The sequence below is a fragment of the Struthio camelus genome, chromosome 17 (assembly GCF_040807025.1).
Source record: "Struthio camelus isolate bStrCam1 chromosome 17, bStrCam1.hap1, whole genome shotgun sequence".
Classification (NCBI taxonomy): Eukaryota; Metazoa; Chordata; class Aves; order Struthioniformes; family Struthionidae; genus Struthio; species Struthio camelus.
The window spans coordinates 12,577,632-12,594,038 of record NC_090958.1 but is presented as its reverse complement, the minus strand read 5'-3'; the positions used below and the strand labels follow the sequence as shown (position 1 = coordinate 12,594,038).

The 16,407-nt window shown below is 42.3% G+C and overlaps 1 long non-coding RNA gene across 6 annotated transcripts in view; it reads right to left on the bottom strand.

Moving 5' to 3' along the window:
- Positions 1–786: 786 nt before the first annotated feature.
- LOC138061381 (uncharacterized) overlaps positions 787–16,407 on the bottom strand; it is a 95,302-nt gene continuing 79,681 nt past the window's right edge. For all 6 annotated transcript variants that reach the window (XR_011135090.1, XR_011135092.1, XR_011135093.1 and 3 more), the window contains 2 exons: positions 6,293–6,428; positions 787–4,163 (listed from right to left, as the gene is read on the bottom strand). This is a non-coding gene — a long non-coding RNA (uncharacterized lncRNA). The remainder of the gene's footprint in view (positions 4,164–6,292; positions 6,429–16,407) is intronic.

Here is a 16,407-nt window from a genome sequence, read left to right as displayed (position 1 = left end):
GGAGTAGGACAGTCGGGGGCAGTCCCAGTCCCAGATACCTCCATGGGGATGGGCTGAGCCATCAGCCCATGGCCAGGCAGGGGGGACAATGACTGGACAGGGCCCAGGCTCTAGCAGACCTGTAGATCAGAACTGCTGCAATAGAGCTCAGAAAGGGAAGGACTGCCCTGGACTGGGCTGAAATGGGCTCCTGGGCCCAGGCAGAGTGGGGATCCCAGATGAGGCTGATCAGGGCCATTAGGGCCTATTAACACCCTCAAGGCCCTCACACTGAACAACTTTCTGCTCAGCCTTTCTGTCACATATATGCTAAGCTGTTTCTATAGTTATCTGAAAATAATTACAGGGAAGCCAACCCAGCCTGATAAGGCTCAACCCCACCCACAGCAGTTACTGTATGCAAGACTTAAGCAAGCATGCAGTAGCGCCACTTCTCACACTTACCACGTCCCTGAAGCAGCTAGTTCAGTAGCACCTGGACTTCTGGTTTAAGGTGCAATGTTATGGAGCTACTGGACTTGTAATTACATGAGCAATCTAACCAAAAGGAGGAGATGAGTAGCCACTCTGTACCAGGCTGGGTTGCAAGAAACAGGCTCAAAACCACCATTGATGTTATTTTTTATAAATAGCAAATTAATGATAGGCTTTTGGAACAAAAGTTGGTATGGGAAGAGATAGATTTTCTAAAATGTCAGAATATTTGGTTTCAACATTTTTCAAAATGAAAATGTTGACATTTTGCAAGAAAAAAATGAGTTTAGAATGTAGCTTAATGTTAAATATGGATTTATGAACAGGAAAACTCATCAAAATAATCCATTTTATGTCAAGAAGAAGGCTTCATCTTGACTCAAAATTAATTTGGATTTGGTGTTTGTTTAATTAATTGAACTCTCCTGAAAAACACTGTTTTCAGTTGGTTTGAAGTGATATATTCCAATTTACACATTCAGCTATTCAGATATTCTACATTCAAATTCAAAGACAGGTAGGAGCAGATAAGTCAGCTTAAAAGAGTGAATCTCACTGAGACAGAAAGAAGAGGATGGGGGGAAACTGTACAGCAGAGGTCACAGGAGAGAATATTCTAAGCAAAGAAAATGGTGTAGGAGAAGTGCATAGACCGCACCAGAAGGGGGTAGAGGATTTGGCATTAAAGTATAAGGAAAAAGCAGAAGAAGACAAGGGGCTTTGCAAATATTTCTTAAACCCCATGTGTTCATAGGTTTAGCCCAGCTTCAGAAGATATAAATGCTTAAATAAACGTGAGTCAATTTATTATTCCTCTGTGTTTCAGATCTTCCTCACCTTCTGTCTGGCTCATTTACTGCAATTAAATGCTTGTAAACAGATTACACCCTGAAAGCTACATTTTCCTGGTAAGTGGTCACCTCAACCTCCTCTGCTTTGGCTATGGCTAATATTCCCCAGATCACACTGTAATCACTGAATAATGGAACCAAAGTAAATTGCTAGGTCACCTGGTTCAACAGAACTCTCTCTGGCTTCCAAAACACACATGTGACTGTGCTTTGCTGATGACTGCAACAACCATTGCTTACACAGTTGGAAAAAATGTTAATATTGTCATCGTTCTTGAAAATCTTATCAAAACTTGCCCTGAATACAGGACATACAAGTGCTGCTGTATTAAATTAGTAAGTGTAATAATGAACTCTAAACTCATCAGGTTTTGCTCTCTTGCTGGTTATGTCACATACACATTGTGAAACTAGCAAAGTGAAGTCTACAGCGAAACTGTACAGTTTTCTGGAAATGAAGATAAGTTTCTCCAAGGCATTCTAAGAACTGGGGTTCGATTACCTTGTTTTTAACTCAGTCCAAAACGAGCTTCAGCATAACCTATATGGGGTGGGGAGAATTCCAAGAGCAGCTAGGGATACCATTAACAAGACTGACTTTTTTAATGCTTTGTTTGTTTTTAATGGCAAGATCTGAGCTGAAATACTACTGACAGAGACAAAGTTTATTATGGCTTCTCAAATGGGAAACAGGTTTTGAGATGGTGCAGATTAGTGTAACTGCACTGAATCAAGTGGGGTTACCAGTGTATAGTAATTTGTAGTCTTAGCCTGTACTTTCTGTCCTCTTTGGCACTGACTGTGTCAAGCTGAATTGATTGTCTATGTACCAGCAAAAAATAGTAGACAAAAATAAACATTCCTTCCACATTTAGGTTAGAAGATCTTGCCTGGAATGGATTAAACAGTTCATTTCTTTCCTATTTTTAAATACCACTCCTTCCAAAAATCAACCCTGAACAAAACAAATTCTGGAAAACTAAGTAAGAGGTGTTAAGTTGGTGCATAAAAGAAATACATTGCCTAAACTGACCTTGTAGTGCAAGTGTCACAGCTAGTGTACCCTCACAGGTTCATCTCTCTACACCCCTTTGGAGAAGTAATCTGAAAATGAGGAAGTGCAATCTCCCCCTAGGCCAACACATCATCTTTTCTTTGACGTTAGGTCTAAACGCTAGCAGCGGAGAGGCGAGAGGCATGCAAGTTGCTACATGAAGCCAGCTCTTTATTTTTACATGATGGTCTCTATGCTGAGCTTTATGAAAAGTGCACAAGAGGGAAGGAACAGAAAGTCACAGTGACAATGCAACCAAAACTCAAAGATGCAATGCGGTACTTAGCAGTGTTTACCTGCTCCAATAATTCTGATCCCAGGGTAGACTGCTGGAGATTAGCTCCAGACCTCATTAGGCAGGATAGAATTATGTGGGTTAACAAAGTAATACACTTGATTTTCTTTTGCATTTTAAAAGTGGCTTGAGACCTATAAAATCCCTTTGAATTTTATTAAAAGTCTTCCGCAATCTTTTTTCATCCTGCAGCCCAGTTGAGCCGAACTAATAAATTAATATGTTATCTGTGTGGCTATCCATTAGAGCTTCAAATGAACATTATTAGAGCCAAAAAACTAACAAAGCTAGTTCCAAATGTGGAGGTACCAAGCTGTTCTGCAGAGCAATGGGTACCAAGGATAGTGAAAGGGACACATCTACCCCATGAGCCCACAAGAGACAGGCAACATGAAGAAAAACTGCTCCAGCTGCCAAAAGCGTAGGTTTAGGACACCCCAAACAGACAGCCAGAGGCAGGAAAAGGCAGGCAGCAACCAACTAGAATTGAGTATGTATAAAAACTTCAGTGAAGGCTCATCAGGCTTATCCTTATTGCACAGTCCACGCAAGTCTTTGCTCACGCTGAGCCGGTACTTGTTGCCACGTAGAAGCCCTGGCCACAGGCAAACTGTGCCATTCAAAGGAGGTGTCTGCCTCAGCTCAAACTCTGTTAAATGTGAGAATGCCTCAACATGAACACTAAGCTCACAACTTTCAAGTTGCTACAGCTCGAGGCAGCTTAGTGGCAGATACAGTTTGAAGCTGGAATGATATATTCATATTTGTGATCAGCTCCCCACAAGTCTTTTCCTATTCTTCTTTATACCAAAACTGAGACTGTAGAATGGGATTTGTGACCCAAATGTGACTGAACGAGTCAAAGACTTACTGCACTCATAGGAGATGGACGCTACTATGGACACCTGGAAAACTGTATCAGTGTCAAAAATGTTACACCCATCTGCGTGTTCCTAACTTAGTGAGAAAGTGTTCAGTGGAAATGACAATCACCAGCACACAAGCAATGCAAACAGGTAATGGGTTTGGCCAAGTTTCACCCAGGAGACAAAAACCTCATACCCAGAGGCAAATACAGTGTAATATTTTTTTCCTGTTTTGTGAAACTCACCAAACAAATAGGTGAACTTAAAAAACAAAGCAAGGGTGTGAAAAACAGGTGTTATATGGAAAGTAAATACTGGTAGATAGTCTTTTTAATATGCTTCATCAGCAGTGCATTTGGAGTGAGTGTTGTTTGCTCAGCGAATGATGGCAGGATGCCAGCTACACCTCTGGCTGTCCTGAGCAGTGAGCAGAGGAGGGCAGCCAGTGACTGGATCTGAAACTCGTCGAGGTAATGGAAGCAAATTGCAGGGGAACAGCTGCTGCGGTCCCTGAGCTCCTCATGCTGGTCCTGAACAGCGAGAGAGCCAGAAACTGCAAATGCAGCTGGGAGGCCTTGGCGGCTGGGGGGATGCACACTGGTTCCCATTCTCCCCAGAGGTTCCTGCAACAAAACAAAGGAATAGTAGGGTCCACAATGAAGGGAGGGTTAAAAAGGCTTTGCACAAACACATATCAAGCCTTCAACAGGCCCAGCCACACTGAGAAGATCGAAGACGTCCTTTGAAGGGCAAGTCACCATGCAAACACATGCTTCTTTCTTCCTGTTCATGTTCTTCTACCCTATCCTATCACTGCAGAACACACCTGCCTTCTGCCTCCTCTTGAAGGAGACTTTGGGCAGCTGCTTGCCCACACCAGAAAGAGCTTCACAGCTAAGCACAATAACTCTCCCTCAAAACAGAATTTTCCCTCCCTGAGTAGGTAACAGGCGAAGGAGTAGAGAGGTAAGTTCATTTACTCTCTCTACAAGGTATTTTTCTAGTATTATTTTCCACATCTCAATTGCTCTGATTCCCATGACCCTGTCTGCAGAAGGGCAGACATCTGGGCTCTCCAGGTGCATCCCGGGAGGGAAGTTGTGCAGCCAGCCGGTGCTCCGGTGCAAGCTACCGATGTTTAGGCTTCCCTCAGAGCAAACTAATCACAAGGTAGGGATTTAAGGGAAATATCATCACACACAGCCTGGTTCACTGAACCACAGCAGCTTGGTTGTGCTTCCCTGGACTCTTTCTCTCTACGCTGAGTCCCACCTCCCTCTTCCAGAACTCCAGCCAAGCACTCGCTCCTACAGCTCCTGCCCACATAAACATCACCCCTATGTTAACACAGAAATAGACTCTTTTTCCCCCAAAGCAAAGAGCTCCTGTCTGAGCTGAGCTCATGATGTGCTACCCAAAGTGAATTTCAAGACACATCTCCTAGCTGCTGCTCTTCCCCTGGGGTCATACAGACACCATTTTAGTATGTCTTTATTTCCAGCCTTCTTCCTCTTCATCTAATTCCCTTTCACCTCCCACTCCTATCCTTTATTACTCCTATTCTGTTCGGAGAGAAAAATGTTTCTTTTTACTCTCAATCTCTGTTCCTTTCCTCCTGTCACTCCCTTCATGTCTCATCCACGATGTTATTTTTGTTCATGCAATAACTAGTTTGCTCTTTCTCCTCTTCCTGCTGGGCTACTTTGATCTACTGTTCCTATGTCTGTTTTACACATTCCTTTTCCTCCCTCCAAAGATACATCAGTCTATTTCCCATCCCCTCCTCCTGACTCATTTCTCTTTTCCTACTCTGATCTATTCTTGCTACACCAAATTTGTTTCATGTGTAGACGGTTTAAAAATCTGTTCTGCTGCCCCAGTAAGCGTTGCAGTAAGTATGAGAGGATACGGTCTGTCAATACAGTAGCCTTAAACTAACTCACGATGCCATTTTAACACTCTTCCTTATCCTTGCTTTATTGAGAAGAAGAACACCTGACTCCTGAAGGAAAACCTAGCCTGGGGAATGCTTAGAACGATAATCCCTAGGTCACTTCAAGTTCAGCAACAGATCACATTGCAGCACAAATGTGGAAAAGCCCCTGGGGACCCATCCCAGTCACTGCTTGGACAACGTCAGGAAGAGTGCCAGCTGAAAGGAATGGCCATTTCATTGTCCATGATCAAGAAAATCCCCCGAAAACAAATAAATTCTCTTGAAGCCTCGTAAGATTATAGGAAGAGGAACTTTCAGAGCTGACTACTCTTTGCTGCAATAAATCACAGCAAGATTCAGTGTCAAGCAGTCGGGAGCTTGCTGCCCCACGCAGCAAGGTGAAAATTACTCTTCCCCTCCACATGACAGCCATTTACAAACCTGTCCACTGCCCTGAGGATCTCTAAGCAAACAGAAACATGAAAAGAAGTCTAAAAATCATTCTGTTAAACCCTGTACCAAATAAGACAACAGTGCTTTCTGCAATGTCTGCTCCAGATGGAAACTCACGTCTACCTGACTTGGCCACTTTTGGGGGGAAGCAGATAAACAGCTGGGACAAATAACAGAGGAAATGCTGCAGTGTCCCCTCCAGTGACAGAATAACAGTTCTTCAGAGCAGACAGAGCAGGCAGGAGCATGCCCTGAGAAACAGGGACTTCTGCAGCTGAAGAGTTTGGACTCTGCCACTTGGTGCCCAGCAAGTGCCCACTATGAATTTGGGCTGGCTTACAGACTATTGCCCAGCTGCCTTACCTTGGAGATTTTATGAGCAGCACTTAATCTGAAGGTTGCAACAGAGAGTTTTGGCCACTTAATTCATAGAGCATCTTAGATGTTTTCCATTAATGCAGCAGAACCACGAGACTGGCAGAATGGATGCCAAGGGGGCCTGAAAAGGAGAGGAAAAAAAAGGCTTACTTTATTTTTGCTTATTCCAAAGTACAGAATGTAGTATGAAGCAATGTGTGTACTGTGAAAGGACTGGTTTAATAGCAAAGTGAGTGTGAGTTAAAAGACCCGGTAGATAGTAAATGAAATGTATTGTTAGTTTACCAGAGTATTTGTGATGTCAGTCCTAGAAATCCAGCATTTCTTTCTTTCACGTTACCCAGGCGTGTGAATCAGTCACTCCCAAGATGCTAACCTCATTGAGGGCCATGCTGGGGCCAAATTTTCCTTCCTGATCTCCAGCTCTGAATCCTCCAGGCTTGTAATTGACAGCAACATGCAAGTGAGTTGTGTGTGCACTCAAGCACTCATGAAGTAAGTGAAGTGGCCACAGCTGTCTTTCTGTCATATCAAAGGTTGTATTAAGGCTGCCCTCTGCATGCCTCAAGTCCAAACTTGATTTGTGGCTCAGTGAGAAAAATTGAGATGAAGCAAGTCTCAGCAATTTCTTTGTACACGCACAAAAATACTGTGCATTGTTTGTCAGTAATGATCTGAAACATTATACTTCTACAATGCTATAACAGCATCACTTAGAGTCACTACATAGGGATAATACAATTCAGTTTGGCAGGATGAAGTTTGACTTTTTTTTTAATATGGAAAGGCAGAACTAGAAGCCTTGTGCACTTTTGTAAGCCCATCCTAAATAAATTCATTGAAATATAAATTACCATGCCTAAAGTCAGCTTAGTCTCCCAGAAATTAAATTAGCCCATTTGTTAAATACGTATAACTATACTATATACAAGGGAACAGTTAGAGTTCCTGACAAGCATCTATTGCCATTTGAACATGGGTATTGAGACACGGGTCTCCTGTGTCCTCGATGCCAACTACATTGACATGTCTCAAATACTCTAGGGCATCTAAAATGTCACTAGACACCTACGTTTGGGCACCTGATTCACTCCCACACAGCCTTGCAACAGCAGGTGATGTAACATGATAAACCTCAGCATGGAAACTCTCCTCTGCATGATTCCCAGGCCGCCTCTGACTGTGAACTTGCCAAGGGCTCAGAACATTTCTTCTTAGTACCATGCCAGATGATTTGAGTAGAAAGACTCAAATTATAGAAAAGATGATGTAGAAAGACATAATAAATATTAAACTAGTATAGCTGTACATGCAGTATAGATATAGTATAAACTTGTGTCTCCCCTTTGAGGGTGTACATAATGACAGGGACCAAATTCTGTCCTCAGAGACATACCGACAACCTGTTGACTCATATCAGACTGTAGGTAAGGGTAGCGTTTGTCCATAAACTGAAGCGAAACTGGTTGATTGAGAAGAAAGATAATTTCATTATCTGAATCCAGAAGGATCTCTTCATATAAGAAATAACCTTAATGTGGTACTGATGGCAAATATAAGTAGATACCTTAATAGATATCATTGCTGAATGAACCATAGGAATAACTAACACAATTACCATGCTAAAAACCAGCTTTTGACCTGTCTGTAACATTTCATTTTGAACTCAGCACCAGCCACAAAATATGAGTCTTTTGAACCTGGAAAGAAATATACACTGCATACACAGTGAACTCCTAGCCTTGAGGCTGAATGTTGCCTTATTTGGTGAAAATTGATTAGATTTGTCAGGTGAATAAAACTCTTTATTAAATTTGCCCGGTTGAATGTATGCCCGTGTATTTTAGTTTTTCATTAGAGAGCCGCTGAATTTGTCTGAAGTAGTTAAGAATATCATAAGTGATACATCAGTAACAATTGGACCAAGCCACAGCAGAAACCCCAGAGGAGAATATGCTTTGCCTATGAAACTGAAGTCTAAATGCTACTGGTTTCAATTTCTCCCCACCAGAGGGGAGCAGAAGAGAAATTAGGCTAGAAAAATGTGGAAAAAAAAAAAAAGGAAAAAGAAAAAAAATCTCAAAACCACGTCTCCCCAGTCGTACACACACACACACAAACGCTGCCAAGAGGGACAGCACAAATATTTCAGAATTAGCTGCAAAGTTCAGAAACAAACGTTGTACCCACATATTCTAATCAGTACGTTTAGCGGAGCTGCCTGTTTTTCCTCCCCTCTCCTCTCCTCCCTCTGCTCCCCACCACCCTCTCATCACAGAATGCATCTGACATCCTACGCCTAGGGAATTCATTTCAGTTGCCCGGGTCTGATTTCTAATTACGATGCAGGATGCACGGTTATAAATTTCCTATGGGATACTCATTATATAGAGCATATGAATGTGCTGTAATCAGGCGTATTTGTTGCTATGGAAAAACACAGCAAGCATGCAGAGCCTTCTGTGTGGCATCTTTAGTGTCCCTGCACTCCAAGTACTTAGATTCCTTGGCAGCGCGTGGCATAGCAACATGTTATCTGGCACAAAATCCAAGGACGTTACAAGTTTCTACTGAAAAACTTGTGGGACTCTTTAGTTCATTGCATTTTCAAGGGGTGTGTAACACTTCATGATTTTGCATCATTCCCTTGTAAAGCAAAGCAAAATATCCTGGGCAGCATGAGGTTGAAAGTGTGACTTTCTCCTCCTCCTCCTCCCTAAAGCCTGTTGTCTTACTTATCTATACTGATGGCCACATCCCTTTTAGGAGAGGAAAGAAAATTGTTAGACCATTTACTCAAACATTCACATGCCATGGTTAAATAGGGCTCAGCCTGGCTTTCCATAGGCCCAGGCAAGGAGGTCTAAGCCTGAATGCCACACAGGACAATGCCCAGGTAGCACATGCTGTCCTTGAAAAAAAACCATGAAAAAACAAAAAAACCCACAATGCTTATTAATTAAATCCCCTGCTAATCCTTTCTGTGAGCGGCTGGTAGAGGTGGGAGGACGCTGAAGTACAGTTCTCGCTACACCACCAAATTAATGGATCTCGGAGGTGCACTGAAACACTCAGATCATTTGTTTTATGCCTCCCTTATTTTAAAACACTTAACCTAAGGCCCGGGCCAGCAGAGCCGGAGTGCATTCCCGAGGGGGCGCACGCAGTTTCCATAGAGAGGGGAAAGACAGCAGCGAAGCCATCTTGCTCCATAACACGCTCTGCCTGCTAATCCAAAGGGTTGCGTTGACACTGGATTCAGGCACAGACACAGGTTTTCTCCCCATGGTTGCCTGGGGAGCGGGACTGCTAGTAACATTGGAAGAAACAGCAAAACACATATAGCAGCTTCTTAATGTCACTATATTTGCACAAGGTTGGATCCAAAGTCCACTAAAAATATTGAGAGACAACACTCACTTCCATGATCTTTGGATAACATCTAGAAGTTCTTTATTTCTGCAGGCTTCGACCCAGGGACAGTTTTTATCCTACACCGTGTCTGAAGTGAGAAGTAAGACAATATAACTGCAAAGAACTGTCAATTGTATATTGATGACTGCTATATCTGCTATTCGAAAATTTATCAAAACTACAGAGTATCACAGCTGCACAAGTCTCGGGGGTGAACCAGAGATTGTCTGTGGGGTGCTCCTTATTCCTATGAGAAAATTAGCTGCAAATCTTGGAAACTCCTATGCCTCCTTTTGTGGCAGGCAAATTGGAATAAACTGTTTGGAAATAAAGAGGGCCAGCCAGGCTTAAGCTGCCATAATAACCCTCCCTGCTTAAACACTTAAATGCTAAATACAGATGTAATGAAGAGTTGAGGTTTTTTTTTTCTCCAAAACATGGGTTTACCCATATTGTATTACAAAGCAGCAGTCACACTTCTGTTCACCTCAGGCTGGGGAAGAGGTCTAATTTATGCATGTTGGCTTAGCTCTGCTGTCCCTATGCAACGAATAAGGATAGAACAAATTAATCTTTATTTACTTTTTAAAGTAGGTGCAAGTCCATTGGATCAAGTGGCACTAATCCGGGCTGACACTGACTCTATTTTTGTGATTTTTATAGAGACTAACAACTCCGACTTCAGTAGAAGGATTTTGGAAAAATAGAAGCATATGCATGCATGAGAGGAGAGGTGTTGAAGTTGTCAAGCTCAGAGATATGTTCTGCCTTCCCCCGTTTCCTCTGTTCCCATTTCCTTGCCTGAACTCTCTTGTGGTAATATCATGCCATAGGAACTGAGGCCGGGGCAGCTGGAGCCAGTGATAACCACTTTTGCAGGACCCCAGGCCTATTACCTATTTCTACTCCATCCACCTTGAAATGTATCCTTTTTTTGCACAATTCCCCTGTGGCTGTTAGAGGCTTGTATCTTTTCAGCTGAATTAGGCAATGTAAAGTTGGCCTTCCACTCTGCAGTTTGCACAATAAGCTGAAGCAACCCAGGAGACAAATGCAATCCATTTCTACACCCACGTTAGAGACATGCTAGCCACATAGCCATCAATATCATGGCCAGATTTGGCTGACAGAGCTGAGAAATCCTGCAAAGTAGGAAATACTAGCAAGTGACATATTAACAAATGGAGACCTCCACATCTGCATGGCCCATGCACAAATTAAACAAAAGGGACAGTCTTTTCAGCAAACCTCTGAATAGGATGGCCAGAGGATTGCTAGGATGGCTAGGATGTTCTCCTCTCAGATCCAGCCAGTGTTGGTCCAAACTACTGCTGCTGGCTGGCTTTTGCTAGCTCTGTGCAGTAAGTTGATAGAGTGCCAGTTCTTATGGCTAATGCCATAGAAACAAGTTTCCGCGCAGTGCAAACCTCTCATAACGGCCTCGGAGAGAGGCTTAGCTTTGCATGAAGAATGGCTGCCCGGAGAGGAACATTCATGCTGATGAGAGAGACGGCAGTTCAGGGAAGCTTGTAGGATCGCTGCCTTTGTTGTGCCTGTTCTGTAGTATTGTTTAGTTATTATCCTTGAACTCCAAGGATCTCAGAGTACTTCATAAAATCAGATTAATACCACAAATCCTATTGCTTTTGAAGACTGGCAGCTAAGGAATAAAGGCTAACAGCGTTCTTTCAAGTCACAGAACGAGGTAGTGAAAAAGACAGGATTCAGTGCTGGGGCTTGCACCCTGCTGGGAGAGGTAGCACTTCCTCTGGCCCTTGCAGACCTAGTTACATCCTTCAAACTGAAATCCATTTTTTCCAAAACACATGCAGAAGCACTGCAATGTAGTGTGTGAAGAGAGCAAACTAAAGGTAAACAATTAACATGTGCTTAATTGTCTGGGAAAGCACATTCCATTAATTCTCAAGAAGTTTTCACTCACCTAAACAAATTGTATCTTATTTACCGGTTAGATCCTCTAGACTACAATGTATTTTGGGTAGGTGCTGTTGCTACCCATTTATTTGTATAGCACCTCACACAATGTCATCCCAACCTCCTAGATGGATTTAAAAATCAAACCTAATAGCTTCATAAAAATTTGCCAGCATCTCAAGTTCATAACTCTCTTCAGAACAACTGCATTGCTGAAAACTAATGTCTCTGCAAAGAGCACATGATATAAAGCTGGGCTGACAACAGATCAGCGACTGCCACACTCCCAAACCCATAACAAGCAGCCAGGTTAATGGTGAAGTGTGTTATTCATCTATCTTGAAGGAAAACAGTTTGAAACATTCTTGATTTTGTTATTATAGCTTTTCACAATGCTTATAAATGAGAAACTTGACAAGAAACGTGAATACACAATTTCTCAAATTTCTCAAATTCTCAATTTCTCAAAAAAACACACACAAAAGAGTGAAATTCCCCCTCCTACTTCAAGGGAAAAGTGTCTCATTCGCTGATGCCAGATACTGATTTAAAACACTGACAGATACAGACCACTAAAACTTCCCGTAATGAACTGTGGTTTTCAGTGTTGGTAAGAAACCTCAAAACACAACAGGAAATGAGGCAAAGGTTTTGTTTTGGTTTTTTTTCTCCCTACTGTTGCTTATACAAAGGGGAAATTGCTATCATTTATTGCTAAATCCACAACTCAGAAAAAAGATCTGATCTTCCCATTTATCTTGCCCAAGTGCAAGCTCCTCATCCGTCCTTCACGTTCTTGCCCACACATGCATCTGGAGTAACAGCTACTGAGAGCAGCGCAGGTCTAAATTCACCCAGGTGTCAATGAAAGCAGAAACTCGATTGCTGATTGTAGGTTTCCAACTGCTGCTTTTTTGGAAAAAAGCTAGAACATTTTTCCTCTGTGTCAATTGCATCTTTCCAGCATTGCTGCCATGGTTACCATTTGGGGTCTTTGTTTTAACATTTTTTTCTTTTTGCTTTTTAACTCTAAGCTGAATTTATTTTTTTTTTTTTTAACTTTTTTCCAAAATAAGGCTATCTGGCTTCCATCTTCTCAAGCAGAGGAAGCTTTTGCCTAGGAAGTTTTGGAGGAGTAATTTTTGTCTAGTTTTTTTTCTGCACATGCAGCCTGCTCATGTTTCTCATCACTCTCCTTCCCGTTCTAACAGCTTGATAATAAAAATTGCAGCATAAAACAAATGCTATAAAACGTGAAGAGGTAAGAGCGTCTTAAAACCATGCAGTCATGGGAGGAAGGGCTGGACAGTGCAGCAGGCTATTGTATTAGTGCACCAGTTTCACATGCCGGATAACTGAGCACCAAATCATAGAAGAAGTGAAAAAAGCTATTGTGAGTTCTCTTCTTTCTTGCCTAACCATGTCCACGGTACAAAATGATGAGAGGCAGCTATTGGGACAGGACCAGTAAATAGATACTGAAAAAATACCCCAAAAGATGACCTTCATTTCTGCTTTTAAGCTCTTGACCACGCACCAAAAATTCCCTGACCTCAGTGCTTCAAATCAGTGGCAGTTTCAAGATTCTTACAGATATTTTCAGCTTGTAACCAATGGTGAGTACAAATATTTGAGGCTGCACACTCTGTCTCAGGGAGTGATCACACTTCCTGGCTAGCTAATTTGGAAGAACTTGAGATGAAGTTTAAAATCTACTTTTCACAGCCATTAGTGCCTAGAAACTACAGGCAAATCCATTCTAAAATCCATTGAAATATTTGCTGACAATATTTTCCCAACTGCATTCAAATTAGCTATGAACATGATCTATTAACTAAAGCAATATTAGCATACGTGTAGCAGAGCATCTATTGGCATTATTAATCTCTGTCTCTGTCACATTGCATATATTCTCTAAGGACTGTAAATACACAGGACCAGCTCTTTGAAGCGAGTGGGAGTGTTGCTATCCCATGAACAGGATTAACCATATGCAGTCGTAGACAGGAAAAACCTGACCTTGTTTTTTGGGACAGAGTCCAAAGAAAGAGCAGTAAAAATCCTGGGGCTGTGCCAATTTGGTAATTCAGCCAGAAGGTGCCATAAATAAGGTCCACAGGCCAGGATACATTAAGAGGGCATGAAGACAGTTTTCCCAGGGATAGAGATGGTAATCTCTGCTCAGCTGCTCTGCTCAGGGCTGTAGTTGCTGAGTAATTGCTTCAGTACCAGTGGTTTCAGGGAGAGCTATCACCCTGCCCTGTTCTGCCCTTGCAAGGGGAGGTTAAGGTCCAGGGACTAAGAGAATTTTAGAGGGTCAAAGAGATGATGACTAGAAGGAAAAGGAAGGCGCCTGTTTGCTTCACATTATACTTCTAGTGTAGAGAGATAAGGATCCTTTTCTTCTTCTCGGAGCATTAAAAGGGAAGTGGATTAGCCACGCTGGCCAGAATTTTCATTGAGGACCCTGAGGCAAGAGGAAGCAATGAACTTGGGTTGTCTGGCTTTAAATCTGGCCCTCATTTTGCTACTGGTGTCTGACTACCACTGTAGCACTAACGATACTAACTTTACTAGAGCTGAGCAAATCCTTTTTCCAAAATGGTGATTCTCCCTAATGCAACTACCCTTACATTTCTCATTTCAGGTGAGAAATCATTGATTTATCTCTCTTTTGCTTGCCTAGGATGGGAATTTTGGCAGCAAGAAATAGCAAAGATTTATCAGCTGGGACACAGCACTGAACTGATCCACTGTAGCTTCCAGATAGCAAAAAAGTAATGCCCGGCAATTTGGGACACAGGAGGTCAAGTTCGTCCGCTCAGGCCTGAGAGAAGATATCCTGAGAGCATTAAAAATGAAAAATAAAAATACATCTTTTTAACTTGCACCCAGCAGCTGCTGTTCAAAGGGCAGGTAAGAGGGAGGAGGGAACCCAATGGCTCTGATGAAGAAGCTGAACCTCCTTTTGCCTTCAAGAGGAAAAAAATACAGCAGTATAATGTGCTAATACGGCAGCATACTGTGCTTCGGAAATACCTTTCCAGCTGATTTGCCTCTTTTGGTAGCAGGACTATATTCTGCTGCTGGACTAACAAATTTTATAGTGACTTGGATTCTCCTGTCTGCAGGGCATGGGAATGCTGCCAGCAATCCAAGGAACGGGAATCCCCCGTGGTTCTCACCCGGGGACCTTCCACCCAGCTTCACCTCCAGGAAAAGCCCTGTGACTCGGGGGGCAGCAGATGTCCTAGAACAACGTGTTTTAGTGGTTATCCACAGTTACACTTGACTTTGTCAGATAGCACAGCACAGTGATGATGTCACTTCTTAAACCACAGTTTAGGATAATTCTGAGGTGCCTTGATAAGTCTCATTGAACTCACAGGAAATTAAGCAGATGATTATCTAATCAAGAGCACAAACAGCAATTATTTTCCCTTATCTTCCCATCAGCCTAGGATCTCAAAGCAATTTACAGAAAGAATAAGTCAAGACTTGTAACTGCTCTCCAAGGGATGGTGTTATGCCCATTTTACAGGTGGGTAAACTGAGGCACGCAGCTTTGAAACAAAGGCCTGTATGCCTTCCCTTTATACTGTAAATGGTCTCATAAAAAACAATGGGATGAGTCTTGAAAGGTGAGGATTTTTCTCATGAATGAAGGGAATACAGCTAGCCCTAAAGGTCTGGGTGAAGTTACACATAAAAGCAGGAACAAGACAGGAACAGATGAAAAGAACACCAGCGGTTTGGTGCAGTGACAAGTCTACCTCTCACATGCACCTACAGAGAATCTCTCTCACACCCTTTATGAATAGGTATGTATGTACGTTCCTCTGTAGAATTCATTCTTACATTGCACTGTTGACTTACCGGCCCTCTGCGGCAAGGGAGGGATGATGGATTCGCATTAATGTGCATCCCGGGAAGCAAGCACATCCCCAGGGGAGCAGCATGATTCATTTTTAATGATACTTCCTTGAGTCTGTGGGCCCCATAAGCCAAGAATTACAAGCTTTGAAAGTCATCATCACTGACTGAGCTGTTGTTGGTGAAGGAGGGTTTCCAGCCCAAGTGGGAGTTGTTACAGCAGAGGGATCATTTTAAACTAAGTGACAAGAATGTATTAGAGGAAGGAAAATTACACTTTTCAACAACTGAAGAAAAGAAGAAAAAACCACTTCCTGCCAGAAATTCTGATTCAGAAACACGACAAGAAGGCAAATTGCTTCCCCCTGTCTATGCTGCATGGAGCAAACCTACACACATAGGTCAGAGGCCTAGCAAAAGCCTGAGGCTAAACTAATTATTGTGATTTGCTCGTCTTTTGTAATTAATCTAGGAAAGGCTTAAGGCTGTTAGCAGCTTTAAAGAAGTAAATCTGAAGGACCAATTAATTAAAAACAGCAGTGCTTAATGAGGACCTTTTGGTTCTCTCATGTTGATTGTTATATTTGTTGAAAGTTAAGTTTTCACTGTCTGTCAGATCTTGTCTGGTCTTGTAAAATAGATCTTCTTACTTGGTGCTTAACCACTTGACACTGGAACAAAAGCTTTCGATTACAAAGCAATTTGTGGGGATTATAACGGAATGAGTTACACCCATGCTCTGATTTAACAATCAATTTGAGGCAATGTTCAGTTCAACCAAGAAACCTTTTGAATCATGAAACTACTATTTGGATCTTCTGGTTCCTTACCTTGAGATATTTATCATGGAGGTACATTGAAGTGTGTACCTCAAAATG